General features: G+C 51.5%; 1 protein-coding gene across 3 annotated transcripts in view; it reads right to left on the bottom strand.

Annotated features, from left to right (window-relative positions):
- LOC126572238 (uncharacterized) overlaps positions 1-15,979 on the bottom strand; it is a 41,791-nt gene that overhangs the window by 5,563 nt on the left and 20,249 nt on the right. For all 3 annotated transcript variants that reach the window (XM_050231387.1, XM_050231390.1, XM_050231388.1), the window contains exon 3: positions 1,184-1,274. The gene's annotated coding sequence lies outside the window, so the exon portion shown is untranslated. The remainder of the gene's footprint in view (positions 1-1,183; positions 1,275-15,979) is intronic.

Here is a 15,979-nt window from a genome sequence, read left to right as displayed (position 1 = left end):
ATAGCCCCCTGGAACCGTGGCCACCTGAGATCCCCGCATGCGTTTGCAATTCAATCCATGCGTTTACAAATCGGTTCACAACCGTCCATTGCTACTAGTGCCTGGCAGGTTCCCAGACAGTGGCGTATCATTGCAACACGGACCACCTCGGAGGACCACTGTTGCGTCGGACTCTTGAATGGCGAGCAGCCAGCATGGCACGGTTGTTTGCAGCAAACGCGGGGACACAACCACCACACAGCAAACACGGACGGACTGACGGAAATTCATTACATTTGATTACAGTTTGTTACATTTTACGATCCGGGACACATTCGGACATTCGTTGCTGCTGCGGTTGCTGTTGCGGCCCTCGGAATCACCATCGAACCGGTAGGCTCCCGGAGCGCGATTGCGTCGTGAACCAAGTGGCACACCGTTTGCTGTATGGAACCCTCTTGGACGTACGTACGGATCGTGGCCACGGCTAAAGGGTGAGAACACTTCGCCTTACAAACAGCCTTCCCTCCCCCCTGGGGGGCCAGTTCGCAGGAGTAGCATATAATACAACAACAACAACAACTAGCACTGCTACGGCAACAACAAAATAGCTGCCAGCAATAAAATAAATTACATTTCGCGGCCACACCGAGAGAAAGATAAAGTGAGAGAGAGGGTGAGGGTGTGTCTCTTTCTAATGCTTTCTTATCCGTAGGAAGAGCGTGAGAACCGAACCGAAACCGAACCTCAGCTCAGCCCACCTCGAGATCCCTGCGAGCTATCTCGTACGATCATCATTCAACCAGGACCCGCAGCCTTCTAATAACCCTTCCCCAGCGTCCCACTCAAACTCGAGCTTCGTTCATCATTTACAACCGAAGCCCTCCTGATTCGCTCCCCCCGATTCCCTGTCCTGCCCAGTCTGTCTGTCTGACTGACTGACTGGGTGACTGATCGTGCTTTCCGAACGATCATACGCCGCGGTCGCGGCGGCTGGTGCCACTTCGGTTGCATAACCGTTTGCCAATCGCGCACGCCGGTCTGCTCCACGGAGAGTGGTGCATGAACACTCCTCCGTCCTTCTCCTTCGTCCTTCCCTTCTGCTCATTCTGGGGCCTATCACAGGATAGACGGAGGTAGACGAGTAGAATATCTGACTGCATCTGACTACTGCACGCTGGTGGCCGGGGCAGCGCAAACTCACCTCAAACCGTGCAGACTCGCATCGGTCGATCCCGTCGATGCATTCGTTGTCCGTGGGTCGCCGTCGCCGGGCACTAGATCGTACTAGGGAGCTGTAATGGCACGGGAGAGAGAGAGAGAGAGAGAGAGAGAGAGAGAGAGAGAGAGAGGGAGAGAAGAAGAAAAACATGATGAGATGTTTCCCAGACTACAACTTCGCGATTCACGGGTGGCATTCGATGCATGTACGGTGGGAAAAAAACGGTTTTGCTTCTAGCTGCGTATGTTGGGTCTATGTTACGCGTGTCAGGAGGACAGGCTCCCTCTTGGGGTGGGACGAGAGGTTGGGACCATTTGTTGTGGCACTTACTGTGCGACATTTGTTCAATTGAATTAGTTGTGAACGAGATGAGCTGTATGAAGGGGGCTTTTTTTTGCCTCCATTTAGCGTTTAATAGTTTACAAACCATTAGCATTTACATGCCATGGGGTATCGCGGGGGATCTGGGACTACCTTTGTATTGAAATCAATTGAAAAAAAGTTATAATGCACAGAGAGCTTGGTCTCATTAACATAGTTGGAGCTATAGGGTAAGAGCCGTTGGTATTGGTAGACGTGAAATGAGTTAGATTTAAAAAGGTTTAAAAATATTGAAGTATGCAAAACGAATTTATTTGTATTTTTAACCTGTTTAGTTAAATTCAGTTCACTAGAGATGGACTACTATTTTCATTTTCAATAAAACATAAAGAATGCCCAAAATTTTAATAGTGAAAGCTACTGAAATGAAAGGCAACGCTTTACTGGAAGCAGCAATTGCAAGCTTTGCTAGTAAATCGTGACACCAATTCTGCGCCATTACAATCGCTCCAAAAATGGGAATGCTCGTAATGAGCATCAATGTCAATCACGCCAACTTCTTCGGTTCAATTTTTGGACAACAAAGGAATGTCTTAATTAGAATTTAAGGAGAAAACTGTGTTCATCTGATTGATGAAGCAGTTGCAGATGATGCGGTCTCCCACAGTGAATCAGAGTAGGTCAACAGAATCGGTTTTGTTCCAAAAGCGTTTGTCACTGTTGAGCAAATCATAGCAACCAGTCGGCGTACAACATACTTTTGAAAGCTTTGCTGTAGCAAATTGCCCAAGCTGTACACAAATTGGTTTAAGTAAATAAATTTAGGCGACATAAAAGATCCCTCCTAATTTGTGGAAATTGTTCATAAAATTATTAACTCTGCAACCTGCAAAAGCCTGGGAAACATTCCATTCGACAACATAGATCTATCTAAGCAACCCATAAGAAACCACCCCAGCATAGCGACAGCGGAGGGGGGGGGGACATTGCCGCGAGAGAAAGAGCTAGAAATCACTTCGGGCAGCAATGACCTTACCCAGTCCCATCTAATATGAAACGATAATTCATATTTGATGATATATTAGTGTTTATGCTCACGGTGGAGAGAGGGGGGAATGGGATGTTGGAAAACTTCCTCTCGAAAACTCTTCAATCATCGGGTTTTCGGGTGTCCCAACGCCCAACGACGCTCATGGACGTGCCGACGTCGTCGATTGAACTCTGCTCGAGAGCAGAGAGATTCGTTTCAACATCTCCAAAGGTGTGCGCGACAACACCCCCCGGGGGGCGTCAAGCGGATGCTTCTAGCGAACCGGCACTTGGCACTTAAACCTCAGCTAAACCTCCCCCCCCCCCTTTCCACCTCCCACGAAGTCGAAGACATTTGACAGCTTTATAGCTCCGGACAATGCGGTGTCGGCCACGTGAAGCATCACCCTTTCGACGGACCACCAACAACTCACTTAATGCTGCCTCCCATGCCACCACTTTCTCCAGAGCTTGGTCGCTTGCTCCCCCCTCCCCACCTCCTCTGCCCCCGGTCACGTGTGCTCATTAGATGCAAATGATGTTCCTTCAACTTCATGGGTGTGTGTGCTGCTTCTTCTTTTGGGGCAACATCACCGGACCATCCCGAAAAGCGTGTCCTCCCCTCCTAGCGCGCTATATGTTTCTGAATGGATTCTATCTGTTTTGATTCCCGGCCCCGGTCCTCTGACCACCACCCGGTATACGATCATCAACGCTAGCGGCTTTCGTTGCTGACATGCTCACCACCCTTGTCGCTCGGCTCGGCGGGCATCACCATGGCGCTGGATAACGGAATATTATGGCGATTCATTATGGCCAACCCGTGTGGCTGTGTGTGGTGGGCCGCAAAAGGTGAAAGAGGATCCCGATGCTCGCGCAACAGACACACGTACGACCGCTTTCTAGGAAAGGTCTGTTTCATCCTCGATCCCTCACTCCCTCGATCGAAACGATCATAAACGCTACGTTGCTGCCGCTGCTGCCGCTGCTGCCGCTGCTGCAACAGCTGTGACGAGAGGATGGAACGCAACCTAATCTCTCGTCGTCCAGCTGGTGGTGGCCTAGGCCACACAGCCTGCCAGCCGGCAGGCAGCAGACATCATGGGCAGTGAAGCGAGAAAGGAACGAACGGAGCCAGCCTCACCAGGAAGGTTCCAAAACTAATCAATCCACGCTAGGCTGTTTTGCTTCTTCTAACACCATCGAGCGTACTTTCGGTCTCACGCCGACCGGAGTGGAGGAGTGTTTCCCGATCATTCACTTTCACGCGTTCGCGGTACTGCGCACTGCATACAGTTTGTGGTCTCGATCACCATACTCGCCGCTGCAGCCAGTGCGCATCCAGCGAAGAAGCAACAGTATAATCATTCATGGATTTTAAGCAAAATCTCTCTCTCTCCACTGGCACCGCGTTGATCCACTCCATAAGAATCAACATTTGATGACCGACCGTGGATGAAACCAGCACACGGGAGCGAAGGCGTCGATCGATCATGCGACCATGACGGGCGGTGATAACGGGGAAGCGAAGCGAAATGTCAAACACCAGCACCGGGGATCACGCATCGATCAGCGTCGATCGTGGTCGTTTTCATTGAGCGCGATTGCGATTGACAGATCGAGCAAATGCGACGATCAGCCTCAACGTTGCGCACTCAATTTGCAGCAGAATGCCTGCTGCTACTGCTGCTGCTACTCGAAGGTTGCCGGATAATTGTAGCCGCAAGTAGAATTGATTCCTGGCCGGAGGCGGTCACCGTCGCCACCATAACACTCGCCAGTGGCAGCAGCAACAGCACGACTCGAGGCGAACAACGTTTCGAAAGTCGCAACATCATCTTGTTCTTGTGCGTTTTTTTTTGTTGTTGCTGTTGCCTGTTGTTTTGCTTTCCTCTCGCACCCACAGTGAACCACGCTGTGGCCAGAGCAACTCCTAGGGACGGAGCCGTGTGTCAATTGCGCAATTTCCTCAGCTCGCCGACACCGCGCGCTGCAGTGGTTGGTTTGTGCGGTGATTCATCATCATCATCATCACGATCGTCTGACGCGCTGCCAGTCGAATCTTCGCACCGCTTGAAACACTGGAAAAGCGGCACGGATGGCCACTGATGATTGTCCGGACGCCAATTTCCCCCGAAAACGCACCAAACATTGGTAGAAAATGGCCGCACACCACTTTCCTATTAGTTGAGGGAGGCACAGAATGATTGAAAGCATCCGAAAGGTAACCTGGTTACGGTGGCCCGGGGCCGAGGCCGTGTGGCCATGTGGCGCGAATAATTATGTCGGAAATTGAACCGAAAATAACGGTCATTACTTAATGGTGCAAAGCCGGTTGGCTGGCTCCATTGGCCACCTTGGTTGGAAAAGAAATGCGACCAACCAGCTCGTGGTGCTTGTGGTGCCAAGCACCGTTGCTGCGATGCGGGAGGTTAGAAGGTTAGGGCGCTGATTTGACATTGATTGGCGGGGCGTGTGGGGCTTGCTTCGATTCGATTTCGTAACCCCATTTGCCACCGATGCCTGAAGAAGCAGCAGCAGCTGCAGACGGTGCGATCACCGTGAGATGAGGTCATTAGCGAGCTCCCGGAAACAAGCTGTCCGGATCTGCCGGCCTGCCTACGGCTGCCTACTGCTGCTGCTGCTGCTGCTGTTGGCCCAGAATGCAGATCACCCAGAAGAAGATCGAGACTGACTGGCAGGTAGGCAGCAGCAGCAGCAGCAATAACAACAACAACCACGGGCTGTTTGGTCCAGCTGTGATGCTACAAGCTGCTACGGCAAACCGATCTTATCTTCATTCGTGTGTCCACCCACCCAGGGCGAAGGCTACGATCGACGATCGGTGGCCACCCGTGGCCAGCGCCACCCCGCGCGTTAGTGCATAATTTTGCCATAAATATTACAGCGACGAGCCCAAGACCAGACCAGACCGCAGACCAGACACTGCAGGGGTGTGCAGGCCCCCTTTCCCTTTCCCGATCCGATCGTAACTAATTCGATTCCCGATTTCTGCGCTCCGCACCGTTGTAATATGTTAATTAATAGTTTTGTGAAACGGTCCACCCTGGGGTCCTCCACCAGCGAGCACCCTTCCCTGTCCTTTCCTTCCCTCTCCTCGTAGGCCTCGGAACGGTCTAAACCCGAAAACAGAGGGAGAGAAGAAAAAAAACCGTTCGCCGCGCTGCGCTCGCGTGAGCCGCACTTCGATCAATTTATGGAGCCAAAGCTGCTGATGCGGCTGCTGCTGCTGCAGCATCTCAGCCACGGAATGGAAGCAACAGGGCGCGAGAGCGGACAACGATGGCACCAGTGGTCTGTGCGGAATGCAGTGCCAACTGCTGCTGCTTCTAGGGCTCCCTGGCTTGGCCCCTGCGGGCTGCTTTGCCTTCTCCTGCTCGTGTGGACCGCTCGTGTGGGGAAGTCGTGGGTTTTATGGCACGGGACTTGGTCGCCCGGTCGGTCGCTCAAGGTACAGAACTTAAAAGCGAAATAAACAAGATGATTATTTTTAATAACAGTACCACCGCTAACTGCGCTGCTTCATTTAAATGTAATTTACTCCTTTTTGCCACTCGGAGGATGCAGAGGCCCAGCGATCCCAGCAGGTCGCCCCGGCCCGGACCGTGGGCGCAGACCAGGGCAGAGGAAAGCGCAAGAGAGCGCAAGAGAGAACCGAACACCATCACCAGAACGCACCGTCGTTTTGTTTCGCCTCCGGATTTTTGCCTCCAAAGTTGCCGATGCTGGGACTGGGGCTGTTGCTGCTTCTCGCCGTAAGAGGATAATAACAGCGATCTCTCGGACCGGACCGGCGGTCTTCGCCGTTCGGCAGCAGCAGCTCCGAGTGGCAGGATACAAACTAGACAGGATCACGGAAGCCTCGAAGTGGCTGTCGTGTCGTGTCGTGAGCGACGGCTGAGGTGCGCCGATGTAATGGTTCACGGGCGCGTAATTGTGCCTTTTGAGTGGTAGAAATTGATGATCATGGTGTTCGAGAGGAACGGAGGGACGGTGTGTGGACGGGGAATTAATTTGTGATCCAAAACCGTCAATGATGGTACTGCGGGGTGCTGGCGTCCAGCTTCAGCCGTTGATTGGGGACTTTTTTTTGGGGGGCCAGCAAAGAGTTTCTCATAACGGTTTAACTGTTGTGTACGGGTTGTGTTGCGTCGTGGTTAAGGATCTGTGCGAGATGTCTATTAACGCGATCTAGTAAGATCAGCTTTGTAGCTTGATTACTATGTTGCGATATCTAGGCAACAGATTCTGTTTTTGCGGTTTTCTTTATCGTCACATTAGTTTCATCTATGCTGCATACGATCATGTGATCCTATGCAATATTTATGCTTCCAGCAAAAGCTTAAGTAATTTAAAAATGAAGCACTTTTGAGTGCGAATTGGATTGTTGATCAAAAGACTTACTCATTATTTTGTATGATGCCATATCTGAAAGAGCTCTACCAAACAGCGAACAACGGATTTAAAAGTACTGTTTGCAAACAAGAAAAGCTAAAAAGTATCCCATTTTAATCGCTCTGAACCTTTTCAATGTATAATACTTTCAAAGCTATTCCCAATCCTCTTTAAATAGACGGATTACAGCAAAGAATATTCGTTTATTCTTCCATTGAACTAGAGTTTCTGTCTAGAGAAGTACTGACACCCTGACTGATTAGTTCAGCCCCAAAGTCAGACAGCCCCACGAAGACAAATGCCTCAACAAAAGAATCGTGGATCGTGGAGGTGGTCACGATATTCACTCACCGAAAGTACGGATCTCAGGACGAACCAACGGACCCCGTGAAGCAATCAACTTCCATCGCTCACTGGAAACGACATTTCGCAAGAAGATATTCCAACAAAACCGACATGGTTCAAGGAGATCCATGGTACGTCGCATTGTTGCGATACGGTGCCTTCACAGTGAAGCCTCACAATATTTCAGTCAAGGTGGTCACCAATTTTGCAAAAGGTCATACAACGCGTACAGACACCGCAGCACTTCAGTTAGCCTTCCAAAAAGGTTCAACAACGATGTTCCTCTCCAGGGAGTCAGTTATTTTACGCAATACACTTCACCAGCGACAGGTATTATGTGTCTGGACAGATGTGGCCTTCCCTTGATGACCATTTCTCGCTGACATCAACGCGATTTACTGTAGTTCAGTTGGACCACTGGTTATGGAACGAATCCCTTCCTTTTTTTTCGAATAGATGGCGCCACACCGGCGCACCGGAAGCTTAGCAGGACACCCATTCGCGGCTTAACGAGTTTTCTTTTCACGCGAAGGAAATCTCTCCACCCCCACCCACTTGATGAGGCGCAAAGTTGGTGCCAACATTCCACCAGCCGGCCAACAGCAACAGGCACGGGTAGCGCGGGCAAATTATTTGCTTGTTTTGTGTCTGATTTACGATGCAACCGCAGCATACTCCCCGGCCGGCACTCGGAGTCGGACACCCTGGAGTGGCTGGCCGGCCTCTTGCCACTCGCCACCAACTCGGAACACGGAAGAAATGTTGGCAACAACATTGTCGCCGGATGGACAGTACCGTACCCAACCCAGAAGACCGCCAGAAGAACGATCGACCGTACGGTCGGTCGGTATTAATATTCATAAAAGAAAACACCTCTCTCGGGCAGGGAGGTGACGGGAGTCTCTGGTGCGCTCCCACGGCTCTTCATGGCGTCGTCGTGCACGTGACTAGAGTGGAGGCTCTGCTCTTGTGTGCGAGTGAGTTGCCTCGATGAGGCCTCGGTGTACCATAAAACACCAACCAACGGCCACGGACGGTGAATGGGCATTAGAGATGGATCGATGGATGGAAGTCGACAGTTTGAAGCCTAGCGAGGTCTATGCGGCTCGATTGCCTCCAGTCGATCTCTCTAGTCGCGGAGCGCGCGAGGATCGCCGCCTTTCGCCGCTTGGTCCTCGAGGCAGTCTAAGGCAGCAGACTGAGCCCAGCAGAGCTCAGCGTGCTCAAGGTAAGGTGAGTTAGCGATATGATGGCGGGTGTACCGCTTTGTTGGCGCGTTTCGAAAGCAGATGCAGATCAATAGATGGATGGTGGCGGAGGTGCGGAGGAGCACCACCACCACCACCCTGGCGGGCACTGCGATGAAGCGCAGATCGCTTCTCGATCGCGCGTCCTTTCTCTTTCCGGTGCGCAACGACGGGATGAACCGTGTCGTCGAGGAGGAGGAGGAGAAGAAGGAATCCATTTGAACTCGTGAACCATAATTGACCTACTTTTGGTAGCCAGATCGAACGGAGCGAACAGACTGTGTTTGTGCCTCCGGTGCCGACGCTAGCGACGCTAGAGACCCGTTATAGAGAGACGTCGTCGTCGTCGTCGTCGTTCGTTCCGAGGTGTTCAGCAGCTGGTGTTGGACTCACGACACAACACACGACAGAAAACGGCCTCGTTACTGAATGGCAACCACGTCGAGCCGGAGGCGGCCCATCGGTGCATCGCATTTGGCGCGGGTGTCCGAAAGGGTTCCCCCGGACCGGGTGGCCCTTCACTTGGCGCGCTGGATGGATCACGTTTCTAGCAACAGCAGCAGCAGCAACAGCAGCAGCAAGAAGTCGACCGGCATGATCGCGCGCACAGCGTCCAAACGCTCGATGTTGACCTCCGGCGCTCGACTCTCCTCTGCTCCTTCTCCGAGTGGCGATGAATGTTTCGGGCGTGTGGTGCGACCTTCGGTAATACAAACGCATTCGGCCACCGACATGCAAGGACAAACGGCGTCGACGTCGAGAACGGTGGGAACGTTGTAATTCGAAAGTGATGATTACTGCTGCTCGCTCGCTCGCCTGCCGACCATGAACCGATCCATCCGATTCTCCGCCAGTTGTAACGGTTTTGAGGACACTTTCCAGCTCGTGAGCGGGGCATCGCGCAGGACAGCGATCAACCTGGGTGTGTGTTAATGAGAGCGCGATCGACGGCTCGGTACAGTCCTTGCGGCCCCCACGACTGTCCCCGGGATAATTGCAAAGTGAAATGAGCGGAATGGCGCACGTGAACCGCAGCGCAACTGTTTTGCTGTCGGTCGTGAGAACGTGCGCCCACGAGCGTGGCTTTCGTTCGATTGGTTCGAGCGACGGATGTAAGATAAAAAACCGTATCGCCATCCATCCATCCCCCCCTCCGGTCATGATACCCGGTGGTGATCGCTTTCTTTACCACGGTGCTCAGGTGCCTTGTTCCGGTGAAAACGGGGCCAGTCGCTAGTCGAGGAGGAGGACGACGATGATCCTGCGATCGGCAGCGAAACGTTCAGACACGCAAAGCAATGGAATGGCACCAAAGCCACACAGGCACAGAGCGAGCTCTGGGACTTTGGTAACAAAAACAAAGAACCGAACCAACCGAAGCTACGGCAACAACGCCAACGGTATCCCCACTGCTGCTGCTGTGGACTCGGGAAAACGAATTGCTCGGGCAATTGCAGTAATTGCTGACACCGCACTGAGATCGCAGGAGAGAGAGAGAGAGAGAGAGGAAGAGAGTGCAAGAGGAAGGGAAGAGACATGATGGCGGAGTTGAAGCCGTCGCGAAAGATCATAACCATCCGATAGGGGGGCCCCCTAGGAAAAAAAAAAGGGTCCGAAACACCCGGCACACCTCAACCTCAAAGCGTCTCCGCGGTTCGTTCGCGTCTTCTAATGCCCTGGGACCGCGCGAACGAGTCTCCAAGGGAGTGGGGGAGATGGAGTACACAGAAAAATGATTCCGAAAACATTATTATTACCGAGGCACGATTTTCACCCCTCCTCCCCCCCCAAAAGGGAGACGATCCCGTTCGCTGGCAGACAACCGCAGCGACCTCTTGAAGGCACTATTGAGCTCAACGACGACCACGACGACGACGAGCACCGTTGGTGCGTTCCACTGTGGTCTCGGCGCGTAGATACCCATCGCTACAGAGAGATCACCGTGGTATCGGGGTGGCCCATCATCGGCGTACCGGTCCGGACTCGTTCCCAGAGAGCGACCGCGCGCGCGCGCGCCTCCTCCTCCTCCTAGCGCCGCTTTGTTTTCGAGCATATTTCGTCTATGATTTCCGCGACCAATCGGTGATGATGGATGGATAGCGACGGCATCGGCGACGTCGACGATGACGGCCAGTGCCGTAGACACGCGGGGGGATGAGACAGCCAGAGCCAACCGGGCGATCGGATCGGGATCGAACAGCAGATGGACTCGCAGAGAAAAGAAGAACATTCTATCCAAGGCGGGGGCCAGACCATCCGTTCCGTGGCGACGACCTGACCGCGAACGATAAAGATCTCACGATCTCACGCGCGCACCGTTGTGTTGTCGATCAACAGAAATGGCAGCGCAAAGAAAAGGAGCAGTCCAGTCCAGCGGGTGCTGGAGTTGGTGGTGCTCCAGCGGCCGCGTGATCGTTCCCAAAAAAGGGAGATGGGGGAATGGGATGCCATCGAACTGACTTTCTCGAGAAGCGTCCAGATCTCGGAGACTGATCCGAATACTCGTTGCAGGATGAAGTGAAGCAGCTAGACACCAGTTTGGAATAGGTTTTTTTTTTTGGGAAGACACATATTTGACTTCAAACCCCTTTCCGAACTTCGAAGGCGGCTCGATAGAATGTTTTATCGCTTGCAGACCTTGCCTACCTGGACATTGGACTCACGAAACGGTCCAGCGCGGTGCTGTGGTCGTTGATCGCGAGCAAAATTCTGGGAAGGATTGGCGCTCACAACGAAAAGGAGAGCAATTCACGCAATACGCCCGGATCCTAGGCAACCCGTCGCCCCGGGGGGTCTACAGCAATCAGCGAGTGTTTAGCCAGGCTGCTGCTGCTGCTGCTGCTGACCTGAAGCTAAAATGTATTTCTTCTACGGGCGAAGATCGCTCCAACAGGCAAGCGGCACCGATCTGCAAGCTTTGTCACTTTAGAAAGGAAAAGGCCTTCGCTTTGCTGGCTGCCTTCGAGGTGGACGTGGGGAATCGACCGAGACGGGCGTTTTTTTTCTCATCTCTCAATCCAATTGCGCCACTTCGAACGATCCATCGTTAGAAATGGAAAGGCTGGAGAGGAACAACGCTTCAACAGCTGGGGATGATGATCAGCAACAGAGAGTCAAAGAGAGAGAGAGAAAAAAAAGGAGAGTGAGCGATCGCAATTTGCAGTGTGGTGAAGATTAGAATTGCAAATTGTACCTATCCCCCCTTTTCCAGGTGGCTATCCATCACTAATGGCTCGCTAAAAGGGCTCTTGGCAGGTACCAACGCCAACCAAGCCAACGGAGATCGCGTGAAAACCAAGGCAACCAAGCGCGTGAAAAGCGAGAGTAACAACGTCGCTCCCGGTTTGATCGGCATTCCACCACACGTGTGATCATCGTGTAACTACGACGACGACAACGCGGTGCCCGACGACAGAATTAATTACTTCTGCGCACAGTCTGCGCGGCGGCGCACACAGGAAACCATCGGAATCAACGGGGACGGCGTTGGCAAGGAAAAGGAAAGCACCCTCCCCCTCCCCAGGGGAGTGTACGTGAAAGGACGCGCGAAGTGCGCATATGTGGAGCAGTGTGACAGCGGCCAGACCGGCTGTCGACTAGCACCCGGCCGGTAATCAAGTCGTTAACGGTTTGATAATGATGAATTATCTCAATGAAAATTGATTTCCGCCCTTTTACTCAGCGCAACAACCACAACAACAACAACAACAGCAAAAAAAAAACAACGAACAGCCAGGAAGTGCGCGACGAACTCGAACAACCGGATACCGGCTGTGGTTCGTGCCGGGTTTAAGGCGAGATCGCTAGATGATCAGGGGTTGCTGCTGCGGATGCTGAGTGGCTTGGCCAAAGGGGCCACCCAATCTCGGAATCGATCATCGACCATCGAACCGGTCATCGCAAGATTGATCGATCGCTCGGAGGTTAGAAGGTCACCAGCAATCAACCACCGCGAAGAGGCAGCGCGATCGCGATCACTATCGCGACCTATATCCAGCGACTTGCTGTCGATCGGTGGTCACGTGTTTCGGGGAGATGGAGAAACCGCAAACTCATTGCGAAAGTGGCCGTTGTCTGTCTGTTGTGCTCCCTTTGCCGGGGGTAGTGAACTACATCCTGTCTGACAGTCCAGGGGGCGCAGGTCTGTACCCCCCAAAAAAAAACATTGTACCAACGGCTAGCCGATAACAGCGAAGGTAGGGGTGGCCGGAAAAGGAGAAAGTACTGATGACTGTACGACGGTGGTGACCGTTGCTTGTTGTTTGCGGTAGAACTGGATCCAGTCGAATTCGGTGCGTGGTGGTTGTGGCTGGTTGGCTTCAGTGTTGATTTCGGGGAAACCACCGGACCATCGTCGTGACAGCCAGCCAGCCAGCCTGCCAGCCATCCGACACTATCAGCCATCAGAGCAGGCGCAATCAGCTCCGAGACCGCAGAGACCCCAGAGGCAATGAACCCGGACCAGGAGGTACACATATGGGACGCCGTGTGTCCGACCTCGGCATAAACAGGAACATGACTTTTGTTTCCTCGCCAAGATGAGGCCTGAACGGTGCGGTGAAGCTGGTGAGCGAACGTCATCAACATCACCATCATCATCATCATCGACGACCATCATAAATCAAACAATCGACCAAACACAATGAGGGAAACAGATCGTTCTTCCCCTTTTTTGGAGCTCTAGAAATGGAGCAAAAGTTTCAAACAATGGACACGCGGTCTCCCCAAAAACTGATCAACCGATCCGATGCCCCGTTATGATTCGGCTGACGTAAACCATCCACCCCACGTCCGAAACTGGGCTGCATTAGAAAGCAAACAACGCAACGGCAGAAGCGGCGTAATTTGGCATCGGGAATGGAAAATTTGCCCTTCAGGGCGTTTGGCGATCTGTTTGGGGGCTCGCTGGCTTTGCGCTAGCTCGAAGGAGAATGTTTTCGAAAAGAGTTTTTGCTGTCCCGAATCGGAAGGAAGGGAGATCCGACCGTTCCGTTAGCCTCCGGTTAAGGTGAGGTAAGAACCGTTTGCACCGCCGCGGTGGATCTAGCGTTGCGAAATGCTGGGTTCATAGAACTTTGCGCAATGGAAGGCAATTCAATGCGAAGGCTATGAGTCCGTGCTTTTGGTCTATATTTCCACACTAGAATAGATGCGATGCGTAGATGTTTCAGTTTGATATATTGGAATGGAATGCAACTAGAGTGAGAATAGGATTTAGGCAAGCAAATTTAAATATCCGAAGTCTAGGATTCCCTTTTTAGGATAGCATCTGTTTTTTAGATTATGACTGAGCATGAGATTAGTATTCAAATTGGTTCCCAGATGGTTTGGTAAAATTTACAGGGTGCGCCATCAGGTGGTTCCCTATTTTAATGGTGAATAACTCTGTCATTTTTCTGCCGATTTTGGAAACTAAACCATTGTTGTTTAGTTTATTCTATGCCATTTATTGTGCCATAGTCAAAATATGATATCGATCAAATGACCGCCTTCAGTCGGCATACAAAAAATGCACCTTTTTCGGGCATTTTGCATTGTATTTGATAACATTTAGGGAGTTATTTTGGCAATTTCAGCTCTAATATTTGCTTTAAGTTGTTTCATAGCCTTTGGTTTGTTGGCATAAACCTTTTTTTTTAAATAAACCCACAGAAAAAAGTTCAGCACCGTCATATGCGGCGAAGCATTTATTCACCATCCATTGCATGACCGCAGTTTTCAGAAGAGAACGATTATTTTCAATATAAAGTGTGACAATTTCAGTCCGCTCTTTTAACGTGAAGTGATCAATTACTGAAATGGCATAGACTGGCGCTTTCGAATCTTGCCTATTTGTCCAAATCCGTTGAAAAATGGCAGAATTATTCAACTTTAAAATAGTGGACCACCTGATGGCGCACGCTGTATAATTCATAAACCCATTATGTGTGATCGAGGAGTAACGACTTGCCTATTCAAACAAAAAGAATTGGACTCTTTAGGAGTTTATCCTTCAAGTTATGATCGCTTTTTACTTTTCGTCGCCTGCTCTGTGTTCGGTGACATCAGAAATGAAACACAAGTTCACAGGATACGTTGTGCAACAGGATGTTCGTGCCAAAGGGAAGAAATGCTTAGCTAAATCGACATAATAAGTTTTTTCGGGTTTTTCTTACTTGAGCTTTTATTTTTTAACATGAAGTTACAGTGACCGGCATAAGTAAAAGCCCATCTGTATGGTCCACCACATTTTCGCCTGTACATTCGACATTTTTGATCACAAAGGCCATGTTTTCGACCATCTCTCACTAAACGAATTTTCAAAAAAAGATTATCGAACGTATAAAGCTCAAAGCAAGTGATTTGGGACGAGGAAAGTTAGAGCTTTTAGCAAAAAAAATTACGTGGCCTTTGTGACCTAAAATGTTGAATTTACAGGCGAAAATGTGGTGGACTCTACAGGAGGTCTTTTACTTATGCCGGCCACTCTAGCTAGATGATGTTAACAGACCTCCTTGTTTATGTTTATGAGGATGACCTCTTAAGTCGATTTAGTCACGTCCCGAATTCTCCAACAATACCACTACTAATCTACTGCTCCATGGATTGTACCAAGGAAGGAAATCCTGGAAAGCCGGGTGCACAAGTACCCAGCCACAACTTGGCTGTTCCAACCCAAGCGGTCCTTACTAGTCCCACCGAATCCCCCCCGATAGCCACCGAGCAGAAGACATTGACATCGTGGCGGTCACGCAAACCCGCTCGCTCGCTCGTCCGCCCTTCCACGGAAGACGAAAGGAGGAGGGGGAGAGGGAAAGAAAATGGTCAAAACGGCCGGGACAAGTTAAGCACACCTAGCACCGCCGGTCTGGGCACTGGCGAGCGAGAGCCATTTTTTTGTTTTTCCTTTTTTTGTTTTGCGCGCGCAGAAAATCCCAACTCCCAAGCCCAATCCACACTGCACCACCTACCCGAACCTACCAGGTTCCTCCCAAACAGGTTCCTTATGCTCCAAACCTACCCCCCTCCACCACCTTCCCCTACCTCGATCCCTTTCTCGAGCGCATGACCGCGACGACGAGCGCGCGACACATCGCGCCGGAGTGCGTTTTCGGTGCAACGCCGAATACGCGGTCGACCGACCTCCGGTTATCAAACTTCTTCGCCCACCACAGACACATACACGCGCCCGACTCCAGAAACCGGGAACCGGGACCGGGGGCATCCGGAGCATTTCTTGGTCAGGTCCAAGTCCCAAGTTCAAGTCCCGCCGGTCCGGCGGTGCTGTGCAGCAAGTGGTGCGCACCGGTTCGAGGAGGGGGAAGACCTGTTTTGTTTATTTGTTTGTTTATTTTGCCAGCATCAGTTGGCTGCTGCCAGTGCACCATCACGGCCATGGTTTCTCCAGCAACAGCATCAGCAGCTGCAACTGCAACCACTT

This window comes from Anopheles aquasalis, chromosome 2 (assembly GCF_943734665.1).
Source record: "Anopheles aquasalis chromosome 2, idAnoAquaMG_Q_19, whole genome shotgun sequence".
NCBI classification, from domain to species: domain Eukaryota; kingdom Metazoa; phylum Arthropoda; class Insecta; order Diptera; family Culicidae; genus Anopheles; species Anopheles aquasalis.
The sequence above is the reverse complement of the archived record's forward strand: the minus strand, read 5'-3'. Positions and strand labels throughout refer to the sequence as shown.